At 40.5% G+C, this 23,352-nt stretch overlaps 1 pseudogene; it reads right to left on the reverse strand.

Annotated features, from left to right (window-relative positions):
• Positions 1-216: 216 nt before the first annotated feature.
• On the reverse strand, positions 217-10,468 carry LOC104662499 (annotated as a pseudogene).
• Between the last annotated feature and the right edge of the window lie 12,884 nt (positions 10,469-23,352).

Here is a 23,352-nt window from a genome sequence, read left to right on the forward strand (position 1 = left end):
TTATTTTGCATACTTTAAATTCAGAACAAAATGAACAAACAATAAAACCACAATACGTAACATCCAATCCTGTTGTCAGAGAAGGGAGGGAATGGGGCTTGAGGCCCTTGTTTCCTGCCTTAGTCACAAGGACAGGAGAGGAAAAAACACTAGACATTAGCAGAGGGAGCCACGTAGGACAAGGCACTCAAGGCTGTGGTGAGAACCGTGGGGACACTATATGAAGACCCAAGGTATAAACTCTTCATCTTCTTCTATGCGAGACGCATTCTCATTGCCCTCAAAACTGGAGAATCTCATCAGGAACTGCAGCACTGGGTTCCTCTGCTGCCACTTCATCCTCGATAGACCTAGCCTGATCCTGCAGTCGATCTAGTTGGAGTGAGTTTGGGGATCCTCAAGGAGGAAGCCAGAAGAGAGCAGCATGGTTTCAAACAGCAGCACCATCAGGTCCTTGACTGCCTTGCTGTTCCTGACAGCCTCAGCCTTCTGCTGCAGCATCTCCACAATGGGGTGGTTGCGGTTAATCTCCAGGTGCTTTTTGGCCATCATGTAGCCCATCGTAGAGTTGTCCCGAAGTGCCTGGGCTTTCATGATCTGCCCCATATTGGCTGTCCAGCCACAGGTGCTGGTCACAGTGCAACAGGGTGAAGACACAAGCCTATTGAAGATGGTCACATTCTCAACCTTTTTATCTAAGATTTTTTTCATGAGCTTGCAGAAGTTCTCAAACTTTGCCTTGCTCTCTTCCATTTTCTTCTCCTCCTTATCCTCAGGTAGCTCCAGACTCTCCTTGGTAACTGAGACCAGGCTCTTCCCATCAAACTCCTTGAGCTACTGCACACAGTACTCATCAGTGGACTCAGTCATAGAGACTACCTTGAAGTCCCGCTTCCACACTGAGTCCACAAAAGCAGAGTTGGCCACCTGCTCTTTGCTCTCACCAGAAAATTACCCATATGTTACATCCATGTGTAACTTCATTGTCCAAGGTTGAAATGAAATCATGTGATTTGAATGTTTCCTCTTCAAAATTCAGGTGCTGCCAGTGGGATAGTATTAAGAAGTGGAGCCTTTAAGAGGTGATGAGGCCATGGGGCTCCTCCCTTGTGAATGAGATTAGGTGCCCTTACAAAAGAGATTGACAGAGGGAGTTCGTCCCTTTTACCCTTCCACCTTCAGCCGTGTGGGGAAACAGCACTCCTCCCCTCTGGAGGAGACAAAAATGAGGTGCCATCTTGGAAGAACAGACCAGGCCCTCACCAGACACTGAAACTGCCAGCACCCTGATCTTGAACTTCTCAGCCTCCAGAACTGTGTGAAATAAATTCCTGTTTTTTATGAATTAGCCAGTCTCAGGTATTTTGATGTAGTAGCATAAAACAGACTAAGACCATGATGGAAAACGTTTATTAAGCCATAAATAATTGTACAGATGCCAGTAATCACTAATATTTTAAACTATTACTTAGGGTTCTACAATATTTTAACCTATTTTCTGAGATATGGAAACTAGACTTTTCCTCCTCTAAAACTTGAGGCCCTCAATGGGATGAGGAAAGGGAATTAGTGGCAATTTTGTATCCACAGCACTAATTGAATGCCCAACACAAATAGCCCATTAATTATAGGCAAACCTCAGAGATATTGCAGGGTCAGTTCCAGAATACCATGACAAAGTGAGTCACACAATTTTTTTTGGTTTCCCAGTCATATAAAAGTTATATTTACACTATACTATAGTTTATTAAGTGTGTAAGAGCATGTCTTTAAAAGTGAACATACCTGTGATATTATTTGATATGGTTTGGCTCTGGTCCCCGCCCAAATCTCATATTGAATTGTAATTCCCAGTGTTGGGAAGGGACCTAGTGGGGGGTGACTGGATCATGGGAGCAGGTTTCCCCCATGCTGTTCTCGTGATAGTGAATGAGTTCTCATGAGAGCTGATGGTTTAAAAGTGCATGGCACTTTCCCCCTTGTTCTCTCTCTCTCCTGCCACCATGTGAAGAGGTGCTTGTTTCCCCTTCACCTTCCACCATGATTGTAAGTTCCTGACACTATCTCAAGGTAGATAGTGTCAGAATTAAATCAGAGGGCACTCAGTTCGTATCTGCAGCAGAATTGATTGCTTATGTTTTGGTGGGGAGAAATCCCCCACATTTGGTCACAGAAGTTTTTTGTGTTGATTGTTGTTGTGTTTTGAATGAGAAAAGAGGAAAAACATGGTTTGAATTTTTCCCTACCTTAATTAAAAAATTTTTTTTGCTAAAAAATGATAATAATCATCTGAACCTTCAGTGTGTCATCATCTTTTTGCTGGTGGAAGGTCTTGCCTTGATGCTGACGGCTACTGACTGATCAGGGTGGTATATAAGGTGAGAGTGACTATGGCAATTTCTTAAAATAAAACCACAATAAAGTTTTTGCATTGATTGACTATTCCTTGATTGAGTTCTCTGTAGCATGAGAATGCTATTTCATAGTATTTTCCCACAGGAGAAATTTTTCTTTTTTTAAAAAAAATTGTTTTGGTTTTTTTATATTCCAGGGTACATGTGCAGAATGCAGGTTTGTTACACAGGTAAATGTGTGCCATGGTGGTTTACTGCACCTATCAACCCATCACCTAGGTATTAAGCCCAACATGCATTAGCTCTTTTCCCTAATGCTTTCCCCTTCCCTCACCCTCCCCTAATAGGCCCCAGTGTGTGTTGTTCCCCTCCCAGTGTCTATGTGTTCTCATTGTTCAGTTCCCACTTACAAGTGAGAACATGCCGTGTTTGGTTTTCTATTTCTGCATTAGTTTGCTGAGGATATGGCTTCCAGCTTTATCCACGTCTCTGCAAAGGACATGATCTAATTCCTTTTTACGACTGCATAGTATTCCATGGTGTATCATTGAAGGGCATTTGAGTTGATTCCATGTCTTTACTATTGTGAATAGTGCTGCAATGAACATATGAATGCATGTATCTTTATAATAGAATGACTTATATTTCTTTGGGTGTATACCCAGTAATGGGATTGCTGGGTCAAATGCTATTTCCAGTTCTAGATCTTTGAGGAATCACCACACTGTCTTCCAAAATGGTTGAACTAATTTGCATTCCCACCAATAGTGTAAAAGCATTCCTGTTTCTCCACAACCTCACCAGCATCTGTTGTTTCTTGACTTTTTAATAATCACCATTCTAATATGAAATGGTATCTCATTGTGGTTTTGATTTGCATTTCTCTAATGATCAGTTATGTTGACCTTTTATTCACATATTTGTTGACTGCATAAATGTCTTTTTTTAAAGTGTATCTGTTCATATCCTTTGCCCACTTTTTAATGGGGTTGTTCATTTTTTTCTTATGAATTTGTTTAAGTTTCTTGTAGATTCTGGATATTAGACCTTTGTCAGATGGATAGACTGCAAAAATTTTCTTCTATTCTGTAGGTTGTCTGTTCACTCTGATGATAGTTTCTTTTGCTGTGTAGAAGCTCTTTAGTTTAATTAGATTCCATTTGTCAATTTTTGCCTTTGTTGCAATTGCCTTTGGCAATTTCATTGTAATATCTTTGGCCATGTCTATGTCCTGAATGGTATTGCCTAGATTTGCTACTAGGGTTTTTAATGGTTTTGTGTTTTACATTTAAGTGTTTAATCCATCTTGAGTTAATTTTTGTATAAGGTGTAAGGAAGGGATCCAGTTTCAGTTCTATGCATATGGCTAGCCAGTTCTCCCAGCACCATTTATTGAATAGGGAATCCTTTCCCCATTGCTTGTTTTTGTCAAATTCATCAAAGATCAGACAATTGTAGGTGTGTAGCCTTATTTCTGGGTTCTCTATTCTTTTCCATTGGTCCATGTGTCTGTTTTTGTACCAGTACCATGTTGTTTTGGTTACTGCAGCCTTGTAGTATAGTTTGAAGTTGGATAGCATGATGCCTCCAGCTTTCTTCTTTTGGCTTAGGATTGTCCCGGCTATATGAGCTCTTTTTTGGTTCCATGTGAATTTTTAAATAGTTTTTTTCTAGTTCTGTGAATAATATCAATGGTAGTTTAATGGGAATAGCATTGAATCTATAAATTGCTTTGGACAGTATGGCCATTTTCACAATATTGATTCTTCCTATCCATAAGCATGGAATGTTTGTCCATCTGCTTGTGTCCTCGCTGATTTTATTGAGCAGTGGTTTGTAGTTCTCCTTGAAAAGGTCCTTAACTTCCCTTGTTAGTTGTATTTCTAGGTATTTTATTCTCTTTGTGGGAATTGTGAATGGGGGTTCATTCATAATTTGGCTCTCTGCTTGTCTGTTGTTGGTGTATAGGAATGCTTGTGATTTCTGCACATTGATTTTGTATCCTTAGACTTTGCTGAAGTTGCTTATCAGCTTAAGAAGCTTTTGGGCTGAGTCGATGGGGTTTTCTAGATATAGAATCATGTCCTTTGCAAACAAAAACAATTTGACTTCCTCTCTTCCTATTTGAATACCCTTTATTTCTTTCACTTGCCTGATTGCCCTGACCAGAACTTCCAATACTAAGTTGAATAAGAATGGTGAGAGAGGGCATCCTTGTCTTGTGCCAGTTTTCAAAGGGAATGCTTCCAGTTTTTGCCCATTCAGTCTGATATCAGCAGAAGGTTTCTCCTAAATGGCTCTTATTATTTTGAGGTATGTTCCTTCAATATGTAGTTTATTGAAACTTTTTAACATAAAGGATGTTGAATTTTATAAAAGGACTTTTCTGCAGCTATTGAGATAATTATGTGGTTTTTTTTGTCTTTAGATCTGTTTATGTGATGAATTATATTCACTTATTTGGGTATGTTGAACCAGCCTTGCATCCTGGGAATGAAGCCAACTTGATCGTAGTGGATAAGCTTTTTAATGTGCTGCTGGATTCAGTTTGCCAGTATTTTATTGAGGATTTTTGCATCTATGTTCATCAGGGATATTGGCCTGAATTTTTCTTTTTTTGTTGTATCTCTGCCAGGTTTTGGTATCAAGATGATGCTGGCCTCATAAAATGAACTAGGAAGGAGTGCATCCTTTTCAATTGTTTGGAATAGTTTCAGGAGAAATGGTACCAGCTTCTCTTTATACCTCTGGTAAAATTCAGCTATAAATCCATCTGGACCTGGGCTAGGCTATTGGTTGGTAGGCTATTTATTACTGTCTCAATTTCAGAACTTGTTATTGTTATTAGTCTATTCAGGGATTCAACTTCTTCCTGGTTCAGTCTTAGGAGGGTGTATGTGTCCAGGAATTTATCCATTTCTTCTAGATTTTCCAGTTTATCTGCACAGAGGTGTTTATAGTATTTTTTGATGATTGTTCATATTTCTATGGGGTCAGTGGTGGTATCCCTCTTATCATTTCTGATTGTAAATAATTTGAATCTTCTCTCTTTTCTTCTTTATTAGTCTCATTAGCAGTCTATCTATTTTATTGTGTGTTTCAGAAAACCAGCTCCTGGATTCGTTGATTTTTTGAAGGATTTTTCATTTCTGTATGTTCTTCAGTTTTGCTCTGAGCTTTCTTATTTCTTGTCTTCTGATAGCTCTGGGGTTTGTTTGCTTTTGGTTCCCTAGTTCTTTTAGTTGTGACGTTAGGGTATCAATTTGAGATCTTTTTAGCTTTTTGATGTGGGCATTTAGTGCTACAAAATTTCCATCTTAGCACTGCTTTAGCTACGTCCCAGAGATTTTGGTATATTGTCTCTTTGTTAGGATAACTCTTTTCAAAATTTCAGTCAATTTTCTCAAATCTTGCTGCTGCTTTATCAACTAAGTTTATTGAACACTCTAAATTTTTAATTGTCATTTCAACAATATTCACAGCATTTTTGACAAGTGAAGATTCCATCTCAAGAAACCACTTTCTTTGGTTATCTATAAAAAGCGACTCCTCATCCATTCAAGTTTTGTTCTGAGATTGCTGCAATCTCATGCCAAGTACCACATTTGCAGTTACTTCCTCCACTGAAGTCTTGAACCCCTCCAAGTTACCCTTGAGAGTGAAAATCAACTTCTTCCAAACTCCTGTTAATGTTGATAGTATGACCTCCTCTTGTGAATCATGACTGTTCTTAACAGTATCTAGAATGATGACTTTCTAGGAGCTTTCCAATGTACTCTGCCCAGATCCAACAAAGGAATCACAATCTATGGCAACCAAAACTTTACTAAATATATTTGTTAAATAATAAGACATAACTCAAAATTACTCCTTAATCCATAGGCTGCAGAATGGATGTTGTGTTAGCAGGCATGAAAACAATGCTTATTTCCCCGTACACCTCCATCAGAACTCTTGGGTAACTAGGTGCATGGTCAATGAGCAGTAATATTTTGAAACAAATCTCTTTTTTTTTTTTTCTGAGGAGTAGGTCTCAATAGTGGACTTAAAAAATATTCACTAAACCATGCTGTAAACACGTGCTATCATCCAGACTTTGTTGTTCCATTTCTAGAGCACAGGTAGAACAGATTTAGTATAATTCTTAAGGACTGTAGGATTTTCAGAATGGACAATGAACAATGGCTTCAGGTTAAAGTCACCACTATATCAGTGCCTAATAAGAGAATCAATCTGTGTGTTGAAGCTTTAAAGCCAGGCATATTAGGCTGTTCTTGTGTTGCTATAAAAAAAAAATACCTGAGGCCAGGTGCGGTGGCTCAAGCCTGTAATCCCAGCACTTTGGGAGGCCGAGACGGGCAGATCACGAGGTCAGGAGATCGAGACCATCCTGGCTAACACGGTGAAACCCCATCTCTACTAAAAAATACAAAAAAAATCTAGCCGGGTGAGGTGGCGGGCCCCTGTAGTCCCAACTACTCGGGAGGCTGAGGCAGGAGAATGCCGTGAACCTGGGAGGCGGAGCTTGCAGTGAGCTGAGATTCGGCCACTGCACTCCAGCCTGGGCGATAGAGCGAGACTCCATCTCACAAAAAAAAAATACCTGAGGTGGTTGGGCACGGTGGCTTACACCTGTAATCCCAGCACTTTGGGAGGCCAAGGTGGGTGGATCATTTGAGGTCAGGAGTTTGAGACAAGCCTGGCCAACATAGCAAAAAACCATCTCTACTAAAAATACAAAAATTAGCTAGGTGTGGTGGTGCCCATCTGTAATTCCAGCTACTTGGGAGGCGAGGCAGGAGAATCACTTGAATCTGGGAGGTGGAGGCTGCAGCGAGCCGAGATTGCACCACTGCACTCCAGCCTGGGTGACAAAGCAAGACTCCATCTCAAAAAAAAAAAAAAAAAAAAAAAAAAAAAAAAAAAAAAAAAAAAAAACTGAGGCTGGGTAATTTATAAAGAAAGGAGGCCTAATTGGCTCACAGTTCTGCAGGCTTTATAGGAAGCATGGTGCTGGCATCTGCTTGGCTTCTGGGGAGGCCTCAGAAAACTTAAATCATGGCAGAAGGCAAAGCAGGAGACAGAGAAGGCAGGGGAGGTGCCACACATTTTTAAACAACCAGATCTCATGAGAAATCCCTCACTATCACAGGGACAGTACCAAGGGTACAGCGCTAAGCCATTCATGAGAAATACACCCCCATGATCCAATCACTTTCCACCAGGCCCCACCTCCAACACTGGGGATTACATTTCAATACGAGATTTGGGTGGGGGCAAATATCTAAACTATTTCACCAGACATCAACTTCTCATTTGTAGCTATGAAAGTCCTAGATGGCATCTTCTCACAACATATGGTTGTTTCATCTACACTGAAAAATTTGTTGCTTAGTGTAGCCACCTTCATCAATGATCTTAGCTAGATCTTCTGGATAACCTGCTGCCACTTCTCTGTCATCACTTGCTGCTTCACCTTGCACTTTCATGTTACGGGGATGGTTTCTTTCCTTAAATTTCATGAACCAACAACCTCTGCTAGCTTCACACTTTTCTTCTGCAGTTTCCTCACCTCTCTCAGCCCCTACAGAATTGAAGAGAGTTGGGCCTTGCTCTGGCTAGGCTTTGGCTTAAGGGAAGGTTGCAGCTTGTTTGATCGTTTATCCAGACGCTAAAACTTTCTCTGTATTAGCAATAAGACTATTTCACGTTCTTACTGTTTGTGTGTTCAGTAGAATAGCACTTTTAATTTCCTTCAAGAACTTTTCCTTTGCATTCACAGCGGGGCTAACTGGTGCAAGACACCTAACTTTCTACTTATCTTGAGTTCCGACATGCCTTCCTCACTAAGCTTAAACATTTCTAGCTTTTGATGTAAAGTAATAGACATGTGATGCTTCTTTTCAGTTGAACACTTAGAAACTATTGTAGGGTTATTAATTGGCCTAATTTCAATATTGCTGTGTCTCAGGGAATAGGGAGTTTGAGGAGAGGGAGAGAGATGAGGAATGACTGGTCAATGGAGCAGTCGGAACACACACAACTATCAATTAAGTTAACCCTCTTATGTGGGTGCAGTTGATGATGTCCCAAAACAATTACAATAGTAACATCAAAGATCACTGATCACAGATCACTGTAACAGAAATAATAATAAAGAGAAACTTTGAAATATTGCAAGAATCATCAAAATGTGACACAGAGACATGAAGTGAGTACATGCTGTTGGAACAATGATGCCAATAGACTTGCCCAATGTAGGGTCGCCACAAACCTTCAGTATGTAAAAACTGCAGTATCTGCAAGATGCAATAAAGCAAAGTGCCATAAAATGAGGTGTGCCTGTAAATGTTGCTGAGTGAATGAGTATGACTGGGGCAAGCAGAGACATGCCCATGAGTCAGGACTGCAGAAGAGGACTTTTTGCATGGAAAGGACATCAGAAATGAAATATGCAAAGAGAACTGCATCATGAAGGAGAAACTTGGATTTGGGATTCAGGCAAGTCCAAGTTCAAATCCTGGCTCTGCAATTTGCCAGCTGTGGAAACTTGGGTAAGTTACTAACTGGCAATTTATTTGCCTATAAAATGGGGGAAAAATTCCTTCATCTTACCAGTCACTGTGAGGATTAGAAATAATGCATGTAAACATTAGTTTTAAATTCCTAGAGTCACCAAAACATACAAACATAAACTGGATGGCTTAAAACAACAGGAATTTATTCTCTTGAAGTTCTGGAGGCCAGAAGTGTGAGATCAAGGGGACATGCTCCCTCTGAAGGCCATAGGAGAGAATCACTCCCCTCTTCCAGCTTCTGGTGGTTCAGATCCCTGGCTGGTAGTTGCATCACTTCAGTCTCTTCTCCTGTCTCCACATGGTCTTCTCCTCTTCTCCTGGATCCCTTTATCTGTCTCTTATAAGGACACTATATTTGTCTTTGGATTTAGGGTCGACCCAGATAATCCAGGATGATCTCATTTTGAGATCCTTTACTTAACATTTGCTAAGGCCCTTTCTCCAGTAAGTTCACATTCATGGGTTCCAGGGGTTAGGATATAAACATATCTTTTGGGAGGGCCACAATTCAAAGCCACAATAGTACAGGTTGAGTATCCCTCATATTCAACCTGTGGAAATGAGTTGGGACCAGAAGTGTCCTGGATTTTGACTATGTTCAGATTTTGGAATATTTGCATTACCCTATGGATATCATGCAGCTTTTCTGACATTTTCAACAATATCTTTATACCACAGAGCATAAGCCAAAAAACAGTGAGCAATGCACGTCAGCCTTAGCCCCACGTGGGGCATCGTGGGGAAGCTGCTGTTGGGGTGTCCGGCCTGCACACATACCATTTTATTACTTTTTGTGGCTGCGCTTGCATGGGGAAATTTGAGTCTGCACAGATATATTGCAGCTGAAGCAGACTGGGTCTTTTTTTCCTTGGGGACACCGAATACACTGTGTCACACACCTGTGTGTTGACTGTGATCCATCACATGAGGTCAGGTCTGGGATTTTCCACTTGTGGGATCACGTCAGTGCTCAAAAAGTTTTGGATTTTGTAGCACTTTCAGTTTTCCGATTAGGGATATTCAACATGCATTTAATATGTACCTGACATACGGTAGCCACAGAATAGATGAACCACTACTCAATAATAGCCCACTAGAGTAATAATTATTATCACTATTTTTCATGTGGAAGGACAAGGCTTTTCTCCCTCACCACCCCCTGCCCCCCACCACCACCCATTTTTTGGCTCCTGCCCTCACCCTTGCTTGGAAGGAAGCTTCACTTGAATCATCAAAGAAGTGTGTGGGAGTGGCCTCATTTGCTAGGAGGGAAATGTGTTTGTCTTGTAGGTGTTCCACTGTGAAAAGTCTAAAAGACCAGGATTACCTCTAAGGAGAAGGACCATTTACAAGCTGCTACCATCCCATCTCCTTGGGAAAAATAATCTCCAGAACTTTGATCCCCCCTGCCAAGGTGGGGGAGCAGGGAAGCTACAGAGGTTAAAAACAAAGGGAGGATACCAGGAAGACAGGATTCCTGGATGCCCAATTCACTCTGACTATATGAGTAAAGTCAAAAGCATTTTCCACTACCATTTGGGCTCCATAAGTGTTGAAGTGTTGATAACCAGATGCCCACAAGACTTTTTTACAGTGACGGGCAGTGACACACGGCCTTTCCATAGGAAGATGTTGCTCCCCATCCAGCCCAACTCCTTACAGTAAAGGCTCCCTGCTCTCACCACTCCCTCTCCCTGCATTTCACAGGTTGTTCAGGCTGAATGGCACATCCAAGTTCACTAGTTCAGGTGCCCCTGGAAGGAAGATCTAGTCCTCCATCTGATCTCTGTGTTAGAGACCTCAGCTAGAACCAAACAAAAACAACAGACTTGGTGGGACTGGAGGCAACGTCAAATGGCCTCAGGGTTCTGAGTGGGTTTCATTGAGTTTTTGCTTCCTTGGACATCGTATTCTCCTCCATGTCTCTTTTCCCCTCAGTCCCTCCCACCTTCCCACCTGGGAACACTTAGCACGCCTACCACTCAAAATTGCCCTCAATTTTGCATTCAATCCTCACATTAGGGAACCACCCCAGACTCAGTCATGCCCAGACTCTACTTCAGCCTCAGTCTCAGTTAGTAGAAAACCCTGGAAGGCAGAGCAAAGTAGCATCTCAGACGCACCCCTGGCCCCTGGTTCTAATCGCTGTACTGCTTTTACCTTGTGATCTCTGCCGATCATTCTCCATCTCCTTACCCACATCCACTCTCTGTTCACCCTGCTCTGCACCCCAAGAAGCTGACTCCTGTGGAATGCAGGACCTCCATTATCAACAGACTGTGAACTGGGGTTGGCCACAGGAGGCACACAGGCAGGAGGTGGGAAGAGAGGGTAGAAAGAGTCAGGAACTTCCCTACTCCCCATGCAGCACCATATCCGGCATCCTGCATAACCACAGCTCCTACCAGGCAGCGTTTCTTCCGCAGTGCCTGTTCCTACTGACTCTGCCTTTGGCCCTTTAGCCCTAAGGATGGCAACAGCTTTTCACTGTGTTAGTCTCCAGGTACATCACAATCGTGTCTGCTTCTTTAACCCTGTCCATAAAGAATCTTCATTTGAGCCATTTCCTAACAGGAGCCCTACCAATACATGGTCAAGCCATCTTCTTCTATTCCTGGGTGCTTATCTTCATTCCTACCTAATACGGTACTTTGGTTTCTCTGGGGAGAGGTGTAGTGCATACTATAGTGTGCCATGCAGATTGCCCCCTGAGAGCTGCAGTACTTGCTCCTCAGTTGCTGAGAGTGTTCACAGGAGAGGCCCTCCTGAGAAATTTCCCTCAGCAGAAGAGATCCACCTTGCCCAGGGTCGCAGCCCACGATCCATGATCCCATGATCTTGTGACTGACCAGTGCAGGGAGGGGTAGAGTTTATAAAGGTGAAATCTCCTTGTCTCACAGGAGGAAAACCCTGAAGGTCTTTTCCAGTTCCACAGATCCATGTGGGATTGGAGGAAGCCTTCACTGAGGCTGCACTGCTGTTCAAGTCCTCTGTCCAATCATTTTGCTGGCCCTCTCTCCTCGGAACTGTTACTGAAGGCGCACCCAGTAAAATTCTTGCACATGTATCTCCAACTTGGAGTCCCCTTCCCTGGGAACATGTCCGTAGGCAATGAGTTCCTGACTAAAGACCAGGAAGTGGTCTCTCAACTATATGCTGCTAGTCTTTGAAGACAGGGCCTGCCAGACTAGACTCAATTTCCTTCTTCCATCCGGTCCCACCCTATGTTTGCCACTTAGCTGTCCAGGTCTCCTACCTGTTCTCTACCCTTTGGAAATTCCATCCCATCTCCCTCACCTTACTCAGAGTCCAGCATCTCTGATCTGAACCATCTCATCACCAACTGACATCCTTTCTTGCAAAATAATAAAGACTCTTCTCAGTTCACACGAGGTGCTGGGGACAGTGCTAGGTACTAGGGGCAGAGAAATGAATAAGAAGTAGTTTCTGCCATGGAGGAGCTTGAATCCCACATGTGCCAATTTACCAGCTGTACACTTTGTTAAGGAGAATGAGAAGAAGTGGCTTGAAAAGTAAAAGGAGAAAGAAAATAATGCTCTGGAAGCCTCCTCAAGGAAGAGAGATCCACTGTGTCAAAAGGTGCTTGACAGGGCAAATAAAGACTGAGAATTATCACTGGCTTTGGTCACATGGAGGTTACCAGAAACCTTGACAAGAGCTGTTTTAGTACAGTGGTGACACCAACTGCCTAATTGGAGTGGGTTCAAGAGAACCAGGAAGTTGAGGAAGGAAGACTGAGTACAGGGCACTCTGGAGTTTTGCTGTAAAGGGAAGCAAAGAAATGAAATAGCAGGTGACAAGGGGGATGCTTGTTCATTTAAGACAGATTTTGTAGCAAGTTTCTATGCTGGTGGAAACGATCAAATTAAGAGGAAAACTGTGATGGTTTGGGGATACATTGCTGCAGCAAGAGGAGATCAAGACGTATTTGGTGCACAAGTGAAGAGGTTGCTCTTGGGAATGTGGGTAGTGCACGTCCAAGAACAGAAGCAGGTAAGGTTATAGATTAGCATTTGGGGTGCTGGAAGTTATCTTCTGACTCCGTCTATTTAGTATTTTCTTAATGAAATAAAGAGATAGGTCATAAGCTCAGAATAGGAGGCTGAGGGAAGGCACTGGTGATCTGAAAAGAAAAAGAGGTGCCTAATAGTCACCCAGGGGAATGGAGTAAGGATGAGTTGATTAGGAATTGTAAAGTTGGGTTGCTGGGAAGTTTCAACAAGATAGTAGATAAAAAGCATTTAGTGCAATGGCCTGTACATAATTCGCCTGCAAAAAAACATTAGTTATTATTAAATCAACCCGGTGATGATCATGCTGCCTGTAAACAAAGTGTTCTGAGAACAGAGAAGAAGCATCCACTTTAGGAAGAATTAGGAAACTATCCCCAGAGGCAGTGAGTTAAGAGCTGGTCTTGAAAAGAGAGAGGAGGACGATTACAATTACTTAAAGAACACCATGTGCTAAACATACTACTGCCACTGAGAATGAGCGAGCCAGCGGCTTGTTTTTGTAAATCACATGTTATTGGAACACAGTCATGCCCGTTAATTTACAGATTGTATATAACCATTTTAATGCTACAATGTCAGAGTTAAGTAGCTTCAATAGAGACTGCATGGTCAGCAAAGGCTAAAATATTTACCCTCTAGCCTTTTACCAAAAAAAAGTTTGCCAATCCCTGGACATAGAATTAAATAAAGAGTGATTGTAGATCTAAGAAAATAAATTGGACTCACAATATCATTACAGAATTAATAAATTAGAAACAGCAAGGAAGAAGAGTCACAACTAGAAACTGAACTGCTGACTTAGAAGAAATGCTAAGATAATCAATAGTGAATGCACCTGTGGGAGAAAAAATTCCACAGATTCAAGGAATCAGAAAGAAAATAGAAAATATTGACAAATTCTTATTCTCCAGTTCTCTAGATATTTAGAACAGATGAAGATGATCCCAAATAAGGATATTTGGTGTTCCTGAAGTAGAGAATTCAAAAATATGGAACAGAAGAGTAAGTATTCAAAGATTTAATAAAAGAAAAATTTCCAAAAATGCAGAAAGAATTAACTCTACAGCCTTGAAAGAACACACCATGTTCCAGGACATTTTGAACTGGTACAACCTAAGTGAATCATACTCTATAATTCAGTTTCAAGAATCAAGAAAATCTTCAGGCATCCCCACAGAAACAGCAAATAATATATACAAGGGATAAAACATGGTGAGGAATCAGATTTCTCCATGGTAACAATTAATACCAGAAGACAACGGAAAACATTCATGCAGCTCTGAAGGGAAGAAAAACGAGATGGAGTTTCGTTCTTGTTGCCCAGGCTAGAGTGCAATGGCACAATCCTGGCTCACTACAACCTCCGCGTCCCGGGTTCAGGCGATTCTCATGTCTCAGCCTCCTGGGTAGCTGGGATTACAGGCACCCGCCATTATGTCCAGCTAATTTTCGTATTTTTAGTAGTGGCAGAGTTTTACCATGTTGGCCAGGCTGGTCGCGAGAAGAGCTTTTAAAAATAACTCCAGTTCAAAAGGCCACCCCAATCCAGTTAGATCAGAATCTGTAGGGGTAGAACCTGGACAATGGTAATTTGCAGATGTTCGCCAGGTGATTCTGAGTGCAGATGATTCTCAAGCAGGTCTATGGAAAGTGTGGTCTGTGGACAGGCAGCATCAGCATCACCTGGGAGTTTGTGAGAAACACAAGTTCTCAGACCCCGCTCCAGACCTACAAGAATCTGGATTTTAACAAGCTCTCCAGGACATCTGGAGACATGCTTCAGTTTGAAAAGCCTTACAGAGGAATATTTAAGGAAAGAAGACCTAGATCTAGGTTTGGAGATAAATCTAAAAATTGATTTAAATATGAATTTATAATATAAATTTTAAAAGTAATAATATTTGAATTTAAGCAAGGTCACATTTTTGCTGAAGTTTTTCTTACAGCAGAGTAAAAATTAAGTTGAATAACTTTTAAGTATAGCATACATAGAATCATCCCATTTTAAATGACATCTGATGTTATTTATGAGTGATGAGATCTGAGGTGATTTTTAGACTTCTTTTTTATACTATTCCACATTGCTGAAATTCCAAAAACATCTATTATTTTTCAAAATTACTAAAGTGATTTTTCTCATTAAAAAAAAACCCTCTATATGTTAATCTGATGAGGATGATCATGATCTGTGTATCAATTCATAACAACCAAATTCACAGAGACTGTGAATCAGAATAGCAATTCATTAATTAACATACTCAATCCCAGATCTAAAACATGTCATGAAGAGAAAGCATCTGATTTTTAGTGGACATATGTACTCAAGAGTCTAAATTACACACTAGAAGGCTGCTTGGTAAGCAGAGAATTACAGAAAAGGAAATGAGTTTTCTTAGGAAATTTCTTTGAAACTATCACTACTAATGATTTGTCCTTCACCAAAGTAATTATTCTTTGTAAAGAACTGTTTTTCAGTCTAAGATCAGGAGTCCATCTTCCCATCCTAAATATTTATCATGAGGTACAGTTTCCCAAGGTTATGATTGATATTGCTTACACTGGAGGAATTTCTAAACCACAAATGCAGAAGAGTCATTGTGTTCCATCCCAAGGATGAACATCCACAGCAACTGCAATATCAGAAGTTGGCATCTCATGCTTATCTCTAAATCTTGAGTTTATCTTACTTGAGGGTGATTTGAGCTTTCTGTAAATAAAATATACACTGATTTTTCATAAAACTTCATGAGAAATGAAAACAGTAAATGTGAGTAAGGAAGTAGAGCTTGTGGTTAAAAAATAATAATAATGAAAAACATAAATCCAATCCCAAGGCTAAAAAGGTGATTAATTATTAATGTCAGCACATCCTGTTTATTAAAAAAGAAATAAACATTCCATAAACATTCCACTCCTTTCTTGAATTGGTTTCAGTTAACTCTTTCCTAGGGAAGATTAGGGCAGGGAGCAGACATAATTATTCATGTACACGATCCCTGCTTTCCATTCTACCAGTGTAAATGCTCCATGATGATGTGTTCGTGTCAGGAACTCAGCTCAATCTTCAGATTTTTTTTTTTTTAAAGATAATCTCTCTCTGTCACCCAGGCTGGAGTGCAGTGGCACAATCTTGGCTCACTGCAACCTCTGCCTCCCAGGCTCAAGCGATTCTTGTGCCTCAGCCTCCTGAGTAGTTGGGATTACAGGCATGTGCCTGCATGCCCGGCTAATTTTTATGTATTTTTAGTAGGGACAAGGTTTCTCCATGTTGGCCAGGCTGGTCTCAAACTCCTGGCCTCAAAATGCTGGGATTACAGGCATGAGCCACCACCACCACCACCACCACCAGTCCCCGTGAAAGATATTTTTGTCTGTGGAAATGAAACTGACCCAATGGTCCCATAGGTAATTTTATTTTGGAAAAACATGGAAATTGATCCTTCTAGTCTTAAAACTTGAAAGTTACATTTGTTTTATCTGAATTCCTTTCTCAGGGAAGGACCTTCAGGCATCTCAAAACAGAAAGTATCAAAGAACTGAAACTCATCAGATCACCACATCCAGACAGTGAGTCTGGATCACTCATTCATCGTGATTGGTTCCATGCTCCTCCCTAGTTCCTAGTTTCTGTTTTCTTACACATTGTTACATTTCTTCCCTGCTATATACACCTCTAGTTTTAGTAGGTCAAGGAGATGGATTTGAGACTGAACTCCCATCACCTTGGCTGTAGCACCCTATTAAAGCCTTCTTCCTTCATGATAATCCTTGTCTCAGTGATTGGCTTTCTGTGTGGCGAGTAGCAGGATCTAGACCAAACCCCTGGAGTTTCAGTAACAGAAGTACTATCTTGCCCTAAATTTTAAGTTATTAAACCATTATTACATGCATCAGCTAGGTTTAAGGTTTTAAGAATTATTATTCCATGGAGTTTATTATATGAGCTTTGAATCCTAATAGACTGAAATCCTAGTTCTCCCACTTTCTGGCTAGAGACCTAGTATAAAACACAGACTCCAAATTTACCTTATTTATGAAGCAGAAATAATATCACCTGCTTATTTTTAGGGTTTTCATAAGATTTATAAATAATACTAAGAGTACATAGTAGGAGTTGAACATTAAATCCATCTGATAATCAAAGATGTTTAAGAGTGTTCATCCAAAAAATAGTTAAAATTTTCTTTGAAAATTTTCTCCTGCTTCCCATTTCTTAAATCATTGGCCACACTTGGAAGAGGTGATCAGAAGAGAGAAAGGTAAATCTAAATCATTCTTAACCAAAATTCAGATGTAAGCAGAAACATGTCCATTTAATTATTCTCCTAGGAGCTAATGTATCGTAATGTATACAAACATATATGTATTAATGCATTATGTATAAATTAATATAAACCATGCAAGGACATAGAATACACTCATTCTCCTATATCTGTGATAGCTGCTGCTGCTTCTCCTCCTTCCTTCTTCTTCTTCCCCTTCCCCCTCCCTCTTCTCCTCCTTTATTTCTCTTCTGTCTTCTATGTCTTCTGTCTTCTTCCTATTTCCTCTCATCCCTCATGAATTTGGACTCCTTCTCTTTCTACATTTTTATCAGGGAAAACTCAGTCTTTGCTGTGCAAATTGTTTCTCAGAGTTCTAACTCTAGTCAGTGTCTTTTTTCCATAACTACAGAGCTGCTTTTCAAATACCTGCCTGGCATCTCTATGTGGACATCCTGACGGCACCTTAAACCAAATATGTCTGAAGTTGCATTTATGCTCTTATTCCCCACCAAATTAGCATATCCTTCTGAGATTCTTATCTCTAAGATTGGAAACCTGAGCTACTTTTGATTCTTCCTTTCTTGATGTTCTATAGCTAAACAATTAATCTTAAGTCCTCTCCCTTGGTATCCTAATTACCCAGTCCCTCCTTCCCATTCCTGCTTCCCAATGGTTTCTCAACCTTCAATGTCCCCCTGTTACCATCTAGCCTACAAATGATGAACCTTCATCCTTAATCACAGAAGCAATAACTTACTTGCATTCTCAAAATCTCCCACTGGGAAAGATTAAATATAAATTCATGCTTGGCATCTGAGGCTCTCTACCACAGATGATCAAGTTATCTTTTGGGACTTATTGCCCTCTATTCCTTTGTCCCTGAGGTTGTGCATGAATCGCCCCACAAAGCCAGATCTAGCTTGCATATATAATTTTCTTTGGGAAACACAATGGCTTTATAAATTTTGAATTAGTTGCTTATTTCAAATTAGTTGCTAACATTTATACATTGGAAGGTTTCATGTAGAAATCCAGATTCTGGCTTCTGGATCCCAACATGAAAAGCTGGGATGTCTGGCAACTTTGAACCTGCATGGCACAAAGGGTTAAGGCTAGGCAACTAGAGCCCTTTGAAAGGCAGAAACAGGCCCCAGTTCACTACAACCTTCACCTGACTGGTGTCACTCAATCTGGTGCTGCCTTGGTGCCTGCAGGCACATGGATTTATGACACTTGCTCTAGAATATCTAGTGCTCCAGCCAAGTGCGACATTCCTGAATGCACAGCATCTTTACTTCTATTTCTCCCTCTTTCTGAAAATGCCCTCTTTCCTTCTTTCCTGTCTTTACAGCCCATTTCCAACACCATATCTTCCTTGGAGCTTTCTGTGAGCACCCTGCTGGATGTGACTTCCCATTTGTAAACCTCTGTAACATTCTGTGACTCTCTTATGGCCCAGAGCCCACCCTCCTTGGCATCACAGTCATATCCTTGCTTTCTCCCTGTGTCTCAGAAAGGGATAGAGATGTACACTTTTCCCCACTCCTCAGGCTTTTTCAAAAAGGGGTTTTCATCTTGACCTAGACTTTCGTTCTCCTCCCCATGGAGATGAAGAGCATTTGTCCCCACCTCCCTTTTCCCCTCAGGGACCTGCCTGTGTACACAGTGAAGAGGCCCTGTTATACTTGGCAGTAAAGGAACTGATGTGCAGGTGAAACTGAGGGTGTTCGCACTACCTGTGCGTGTTCATCTGCCCGATTCTGAAGGCCAGTAATGGGAAGCCCCGTTATTGCTACACATCTAAGACAGGGCTTCTTATCCTGCGTTGATCAGCAAACCAAGCTCAATTTTCATCGTCATCGGCTTGAATACTTATCTAGCAACTGTTTCCAAACTCAAGCAGGGAAAAAGAAGAAATTTTTCTGACCTCAACAGTAAGACCTCACTTCTTTAAAAATTATTATACTTTAAGTTCTAGGGTACATGTGCACAAGGTGCAGGTTTGATACATAGCTATACGTGTGTCATGTTGGTTTGTTGCACCCATCAACTCATCACTTACATTAGGTATTTCTCCTAATGCTATCCCTCTCCCAGCCCTCCATCCCCCAATAGGCTCTGGTGTGTGATGTTCCCTGCTCACTGTGTCCAAGTGTTCTCATTTTTCAATTCTCACCTATGAGTGAGAACACGCAGTGTTTGGTTTTCTGTCTTTGTGATAGTTTGCTGAGAATGATAGTTTCCAGCTTCATTGATGTCCCTGCAAAGGACATAAATTCATCCTTTTTTATGGCTGCACAGTATTCCATGGTGTATATGTGCCACATTTGCTTAATTCAGTCTATCACTGATGGACATTTGGGTTCATTCCAAGTCTTTGCTACTGTGAATAGTGCCACAATAAACATACCTGTGCATGTGTCTTTATAGTAGCATGATTTATAATCCTTTGGGTATATACCCAGTAATGGAATTGGTGGGTCAAATGGTATTTCTAGTTCTAGATCCTTGAGGAATTGCCACACTGTCTTCCACAATGGTTGAAATAGTTTACAGGCCCACCAACAGTGTAAAAGTGTTCTTATTTCTCCCTATCCTCTCTAGCATCTGTTGTTTCCTGACTTTTTAATGATCGCCATTCTAACTGGTGTGAGATGGTATCTCATTGTGGTTTTCATTTGCATTTCTCTCATGACCAGTGATGATGAGCCTTTTTTCATGTTTCAAAATGTCTTCTTTTGAAAAGTATCTGTTCATATCCTTTGCCCACTTTTTGATAGGATTGTTTGCTTTTTCTTGTAAATTTCTTTGAGTTCTTTGTAGATTCTGGATATTGGCCCTGTGTCAGATGGGTAGATTGCAAAAATTTTCTCCCATTCTGTAGGTTGCCTGTTCACTCTGATGGTAGTTTCTTTTGCTGTGCAGAAGCTCTTTAGTTTAATTAGATCCTATTTGTCTATTTTGGCTTTTGTTGCCATTGGTTTTGGTGTTTTAGTCATGAAGTCCTTGCCCATGCCTATGTCCTGAATGGTATTGCCTAGGCTTTCTTCTAGGATTTTTATGGTTTTAGGTCTAACATTTAAGTCTTTAATCCATCTTGAGTTAATTTTCGTATAAGGTGTAAGGAAGGGATCCAGTTTCAGCTTTCTACATATGGCTAGCCAGTTTCCCCACCACCATTTATTAAATAGGGAATCCTTTCCCCATTGCTTGTTTCTGTCAGGTTTGTCAAAGATCATATGGTTGTAGATGTGTGGTGTTATTTCTGAGGCCTCTGTTCTGTTCCATTGGTCTATATCTCTGTTTTGGTACCAGTACCATGCTGTTTTAGTTACTGTAGCCTTTTAGTATAGTTTGAAGTCAAGTAGCATGATGCCTCCAGCTTTGTTTTTTTTTGCTTAGGATTGTCTTGGCAATGTGGGCTCTTTTTTGGTTCCATATGAACTTTAAATTATTTTTTTCCAATTCTGTGAAAAAAGCCATTGGTAGCTTGATGGTAGGTTGAATCTATAAATTACCTTAGGCAGTATGGCCATTTTCACGATATTGATTCTGCCTATCCATGAGCATGGAATGTTCTTCCATTTGTCTGTGTCTTCTTTAATTTTGTTGAGCAGTGGTTTGTAGTTCTCCTTGAAGAGGCCTTTCACATCCCTTGTAAGCTGGATTCCTAGGTATTTTGTTATCTTTGTAGCAATTGTGAATGGGAGTTCACTCATGATTTGGCTGTTTGCCCCCTACAAGAATGCTTGTGATTTTTGCACATTGATTTTGTATCCTGAGACTTTGCTGAAGTTGCTTATCAGCTTAAGGAGATTTGGGACTGAAAATGGGGTTTTCTAAATATACAATCATGTAATCTGCAAACAGGGGCAATTTGACTTCTTCTTTTCCTAATTGAATACCATTTATTTCTTTCTCTTGCCTGATTGCCCTGGCCAGAACTTCCAACACTATGTTGAATAGGAGTGGTGAGAGAGGGCATCCTTGTTTTGTGGTGGTTTTCAAAGGGAATGCTTCCAGTTTTTGCCCATTCAGTATGATATTGGCTATGGGTTTATCATAAATAGCTCTTATAATTTTGAGATACGTTTCATCAATACCTAGTTTATTGAGAGTTTTTAGCATGAAGGGCTGTTGAATTTTGTCGAAGGCCTTTTCTGCATCTATTGAGATAATCGTGTGGTTTTTGTCATTGGTTCTGTTTATGTGATGGGTTACATTTATTGATTTGCATATGTTGAACCAGCCTTGCATCCCAGGGATGAAGCCAACTTGATCATGGTGGATAAGCTTTTTGATGTGCTGCTGGATTCGGTTTGCCAGTATTTTATTGAGGATTATTGCATCGATGTTCATCAGGAATATTGGTCTAAAAATTTTCTTTTTTTTGTTGTGTCTCTGCCAGGATTTGCTATAAGAATGATGCTGGCCTCATAAAATGAGTTAGGGAGGATTCTCTCTTTTTCTGTTGATTGGAATAGTTTCAGAAGGAATTGTACCAGCTCCTCTCTATACCTCTGGTAGAATTCAGCTGTGAATCCATCTGGTCCTGGACTTGTTTTGGTTGGTAGCCTATTAATTATTGCCTCAATTTCACAGCCTGTTATTGTTCTATTCAGTGATTCAACTTCCTCCTAGTTTAGTCTTGGGAGAGCGTATGTGTCCAGAAATTTATCAATTTCTTCTAGATTTTCTACTTTATTTGCATAGGGGTGTTTATAGTATTCTATGATGGTAGTATGTATATCTGTGGTATCGGTGGTCTATCATTTTTTATTGCATCTATTTGATTCTTCTCTCTTTTCTTCTTCATTAGTCTTGCTAGTGGTCTATCAATTTTGTTGATCTTTTCAAAACACCAGCTCCTGGATTCATTGATTTTTTGAAGGGTTTTTTGTGTCTCTATCTCTTTCAGTTATGCTCTGATTGTAGTTATTTCTTGACTTCTGCTAGCTTTTGGATTTGTTTGCTCTTGCTTCTCTAGTTCTTTTAATTGTGGTGTTAGGGTGTTGATTTTAGATCTTTCCTGCTTTTTTTGAGGACATTTAGTGCTATAAATGTCCCTCTACACACTGCTTTAAATGCGTCCCAGAGATTCTGGTACGTTGTGTCTTTGTTCTCATTGGTTTCAAATAACATCTTTATTTCTGCCTTCATTTTGTTCTTTACCCAGTAGTCATTCAGGAGCAAGTTGTTCAATTTCCATGTAGTTGTGTGGTTTTGAGTGAGTTTCTTAATCCTGAGTTCTAATTTGATTGTACTGTGGTCTCAGAGACAGTTTTTTTGATTTCTGTTCTTTTACATTTGCTGAGGAGTGCTTACTTCCAATTATGTGGTCAATTTTAGAATAAGTGTGATGTGGTATTGAAAATGTATATTCTGTTGACTAGGGTGGAGAGTTCTGTAGATGTCTATTAGGTCTGCTTGGTGCAGAGTTGAGTTCAAGTCCTGGATATCCTTGTTAACCTTCTGTCTCGTTGATCTGTCTAATATTGACAGTGGGGTGTTAAAGTCTCCCATTATTATTGTGTGGGAATCTAAGTCTCTTTGTAGGTCTCTAAGGACTCACTTTATGAATCTGGGTGCTCCTGTATTGGGTGCATATATATTTAGGTTAGCTCTTCTTGTTGAATTGATCCCTTTACCATTATGTAATGGCCTTCTTTATCTCTTTTGATCTTTGTTGGTTTAAAGTCTGTTCTATCAGAGACTAGGATTGCAACCCCTGCTTTTTTTTGCTTTCCATTTGCTTGGTAGATCTTCCTCCATCCCTTTATTTTGAGCCTATGTGTGTCTCTGCACATGAGATGGGTCTCCTGAATACAGCACACTGATGGGTCTTGACTCTTTATCCAATTTGCCAGTCTGTGTCTTTTAATTGGGGCATTTAGCCCATTTACATTTAAGGTTAATATTGTTATGTGTGAATTTGATCCTGTGATTATGATGTTTGCTGGTTATTTTGCCCATTAATTGATGCAGTTTCTTCATAGCATCAATGGTCTTTACTATTTGGCATGTTTTTGCAGTGGCTGGTACTGGTTGTTTCTTTCCATGTTTAGTGCTTCCTTCAGGAGCTCTTGTAAGGCAGGCCTGGTGGTGACAGAATCTCTCAGCA

This window comes from Rhinopithecus roxellana, chromosome 9 (genome assembly GCF_007565055.1).
Source record: "Rhinopithecus roxellana isolate Shanxi Qingling chromosome 9, ASM756505v1, whole genome shotgun sequence".
In the NCBI taxonomy this organism is placed as follows: Eukaryota; Metazoa; Chordata; class Mammalia; order Primates; family Cercopithecidae; genus Rhinopithecus; species Rhinopithecus roxellana.